Below are 4,921 nucleotides of genomic sequence, written 5' to 3'. Positions count from 1 at the left end.
GTTGGTTAGGGAGTGGGCACATAAGGGGAACTGGTCTCTGTGCCCCACAGAGTCACAGCTGGCTAGGAGAATGGCATGGCAGGGAATCCCAGCCCTAACTTCCTACGACCAGCCCTTCTCCCGTTTGGAAATCAGGGGTGCCACTCTACTGTGCAGTGCGGGCTGCAGGCAGAGGGTGCATGCCACTGTTGCTGGGACAAAGCAGGCCCTGAGACTGAGACAGACCCAGGAAGAAACTTGGGTGAATGGCCACTACAAGTTTGCACTGTGTGCAAGTACTGGACAGAGCCAAAAGGGAAGGAAGTGCCCTAATCTTCAACAAAGGAGCAGTCTGGTCTGTCTGTGTGATGGAGTTAGAATCCATTTTGTTAAGCATTTTGGATTTATAGCATATGACTCTCATTAACCATTCATTTCAATGACGCTTTGGATCTGTCAGTGCTGATCAAGGTGTTGGAATAGATCTGTACACCGGAGTGATGCCTGGCTGAATTCCTGCTGCCAAAAAAGTTCTAGGAGCTGTCTCCTTCCCAAGGCAAGAGGGTGGGAATTTGGAACAGCCGAGCAAACTAAGGAGCCCCCACCACAGTCATTTCAAAATGTCTCAACCCGTCTGAGGTGTTTCCTCCAGAGTAAGAATGTGGATTTTGGAAATATCCAAACATTAATGAGAAAGAGCAGCTTTCCTGGGCATCACTTTTATCGCCTCTCATCCCTCTCTGTGCTTTCTTCCACACTGCCCCTTATGCTTGAAATGTCCTTCCAAAAATCCTTTCATTCAGGCCCCATCATTGCCTCATTCCGAAAAGCTCACATGTGCTGTTACCTACAAAAAATGAGTGTATTTTTGAACTGGTCAGGAACTTTCCAGCAACATGGTTTTTCATCAGAGAATGATGAGTCATTGAAACCGAAACTGCTCCTGGGGAAGGGTTAATTTCTACAAATCTCCACACTTGAAAATCTTTGGGGGAAAAAAAAAGTTTCAAAATTGCTGAAATGTCCCATTTTGACATTTTTAAAGTGAGAAGTTTTTGGTTCAAAATGACTTTTCATTTAGAAATTTCAGATAATTTATGCTAAAAAAAAAGATTAAAAACTAAAAATAGGTCAAAACTGAAACAAAACATTTTGAAATTATCAAAACAAAACATTGCAAGTGATCCAGTCAGAATTTTTTGGTAGGAGGCATTGTTGGCGTGTGAACATTTTTGAGATTTCAACTTTTCTTCCCGATTGAGGCTGGGGAAAAAATTCAAAATGTCAAAAACTCACATTTCCTGCCCAGCTCTATTGGATTTACACTCAAACAGCAAACAAAATGCAGCATTGGTCTGCCTAAACTGAGTAACCTTACAATCATACAAATGTAACCTTGTCCTTTCCCTTCCTGATGTATTTTGTATGTTCACTTGTCTGTCATGTCCATCATTTAGATATTAAGTTCTTTGAGGCAAGAATCCATGTTTATGTGTTTTCTGTTAAGTGCCTAGCACACCTGGGAGATAAGGGAGGGCTATTAAATAATAATGAGAATAAGAGACCCTTGTATAGCTGAAGTCCTTTTTAGCATTAAATAGAAGGATGAAAGCCTCTCAATGTCTCTTTCATCTCAAGCTTCTATGGGTATAACAGATGCATCTGTTCTAAATGAAGGCCATGCATGACAAATAATACTGACCATGAGTACATATGCTTAGGAATTCTGTGAATAATTGGCACGTTTTGATTAACTCCATGTGCTGACATTACCATGTAACCCATGAAATGCCCAGATGTGGGCCAGATTCTTACCTGAGGTAAAACAGCAGAGCTCTATTAAATATGTCTGCCAGTGCTCTGGTTCCTCATCAGCACTGTCTTAGGGTGTTGGCTGGGTTGTATCTCATTCCAGGTAAGGTCTCTCAAGGGCGGGGGCTCTCAGGTGCAGTCAGAAGGAGACAGAGTCTTTGCCCTCCAGCCAGTCCCTCTGGATACCTACCTCTTACGGTGTCACAGGGGAACAAACACGCAACTGAGGAGCCAGGAAACGAACAAAGAACATATACAGAGACAAGGTGGGTAAGGTAATATGGTTTAGTGGGCCAACATCTAGTGGGGAAAGAGACACGCTTTCGCACTTACACAGAGCTCTTCTGCAGTCAATCTCAGCCAGGCAGCTGGCCTTTCTTCCTTCAAGGGAGCCTTGGACAGGCTGCCTTCTGGCTCAAAGTCTGCTGATTCACCAGCAGAGGTGCATAGTACAGCCCCCTCCACCTCAGAGGCCTTGGGCCTACTTTTCATAGAATCATAGGATATCAGGGTTGGAAGGGACCTCAGGAGATCATCTAGTCCAACCCCCTGCTCAAAGCAGGACCAATCCCCAACTAAATCATCCCAGCCAGGGCTTTGTCAAGCCTGACCTTAAAAACTTCTAAGGAAGGAGATTCCACCACCTCCCTAGGTAACGCATTCCAGTGTTTCACCACCCTCCTAGTGACAAAGTTTTTCCTAATATCCAACCTAAACCTCCCCCAGTGCAACTTGAGACCATTACTCCTTGTTCTGTCATCAGCTACCACTGAGAACAGTCTAGATCCATCCTATTTGGAACCCCCTTTCAGGTAGGTGAAAGCAGCTATCAAATCCCCCCTCATTCTTCTCTTCCGCAGACTAAACAATCCCAGTTCCCTCAGCCTCTCCTCATAAGTCATGTGTTCCAGTCTCCTAATCATTTTTGTTGCCCTCCACTGGACTCTTTCCAATTTTTCCACATCCTTCTTGTAATGTGGGGCCCAAAACTGGACACAGTACTCCAGATGAGGCCTCCCCAATGTCTAATAGAGGGGAATGATCACGTCCCTCGATCTGTTGGCAAGGGAGTAGGCTCTGCTGTCTACCAGGCCTCTAGCTGGGTAGTGCAACCCTCTGCTCTCTTTCCACACCTGCCCATGACTGAGCTGATCTTCTTCCCTTTGAACTCTTCCTCCATTCTTGACATGATGTGCAGTTGCACTGGGCCAGGGCTACTCCAGCCCAGAGCAGCTCCTTAATACCTGCCTGCCTGGTGTGGGGTTTAGACACCCCATCACAATGGCACATGACCTTTCTTCCTTAGTTACAGAACTTCTATTACTGGAAGAAGACCCAATGCACTTCTCTGCAGATGAAGTAGTTCAATCTTGGTAACATTACCTAGGACATACAACAGCTCTGTAGGAACACACTGCCTCCCATGCCTCATTGCTGAAATATTCTACTTAAGATTGTGAGCTCTTTGGGGCAAGGGCTGTCTTTTTGTTCTGTGTTTATACAGCACCTAGCACAATGGGGTCCTAGTCTTTGACTGGGGCTCCTAAGTGCTATGATAATAAAATAATAATTATTATCATACACATGGTTCAGTGAATGTCTCGTTCCCATTCATGGGCATTTTGGTTGCAATAAATTTTACCTAATACTCTACAAAGGGGAGAATTGTACAGCCCTTAGGGTCCAAAGCTATGGGGTGCAGAATGCTCGTAAATCAAGAGGACCCTATGTGTCTCTGTGTTATATCTCTTTCCCCAACCCTCTAGCTGTCTTGTCTATTTAGATGGTAAGCTCTCATGCGTAGGGACTGTCTAGTATGGTGCCTGGCACAATGGGACCCTATTCTTAATTAATTCCTAGGCACTATCATAATAAACATTATTATTAATAATAATAGTCATCATCATCATCATCTTCAGGTTAATGAACAGAATATGAAGAGCCTTCTGTGTGCCATAAAGTTCTGTCTATGATATAACACAGTATATTTATTAAAAAGAAAAGGAATTAAGGAAGTGCTTTTTAACAAAATAAACCCATAAAATAATGACAACAGCAGTGAGCAAATGCTCTTTTATGGTTGCAAGAGCAACCACAAACTATAAACACAGGTTCCTAAAAACAAAATGAGAGGACTGGAAGGAACATTGCGTTTTAGATGAGAACAACTGATCTATCTGAATAAAGATGGAATGGGGTTGGCAATACACTGAATAAGAATGTTAAATGGACACAAGCTATTCATTTTCACTGAGGGTGAAATTCATCCCCACGCAAAGGACGAGCACATGGTATTAAGTGGTGTATGAGCCTCATGCTGACCCCTTGCACTAGGATGAATTTCACCAGGAATACACAAGTTCTTATTAAAGTAGCAGAAATATTTTAATTTCACCTTTAAGTTGGTTACTTCCTGAAGTGTTTACCCAATGGGCAAAAGTCTTATTTACATCAATGGGAGATTTGCCTGTAAAAGGACTGAGTAAAATCTCAGTCAGGATTTTGCACCTCTTTTTATAATTAAAATATTGACTTATGGGAGAAAAATCAATCTATTCAATTTCACAAACAGCTCCTGTTCCCAAGCTCTAGGCCTTTCTCACGCTGTTTAAAGGACAGCCTTTAAAAAAGAAACAGAGGCAACACACCTTCACCAGTTTGGACTGTTTGGAATCCTGCCTTGTCAATGGACCAACATGCAGTGAGCTTTTAATTTCAAAGGCTGGGGGGACTCTGGAAAGTGGAGAATGTAATGCTGGAGATGATTCTGGACAGATGTGATGAAAATGGAGACGAGGTACAATGGGGAAGATGGAGAGAAGCCAAAAATGGGTAAGGGATTGAGGGCAAGCAACTGACAAAAGTAAAAAGAACAGATGCCAAATATTTTGTTTGTCTGTTATTGATAGGTGGATTTGTCTATTGATCCCAATCCTGAAAACATTTACATACACGAGGAATGTGATTTTCCTTAATGGTTAATGGGTTCTCGTGGAAGCAGACTTCTTCATAAGAACAGAAGAACTTCCATATTGAGTCAGATCAATGGTCCATCTAGCCCAATATCCTGTCATCCGACTGTGGCCAGTGCCAGATGCTTCAAAGGGAATGAACAGGACAGGGCAATTTC

Source organism: Natator depressus, chromosome 10 (genome assembly GCF_965152275.1).
Source record: "Natator depressus isolate rNatDep1 chromosome 10, rNatDep2.hap1, whole genome shotgun sequence".
Taxonomy (NCBI): domain Eukaryota; kingdom Metazoa; phylum Chordata; order Testudines; family Cheloniidae; genus Natator; species Natator depressus.
This window is presented reverse-complemented; position numbering follows the sequence as displayed.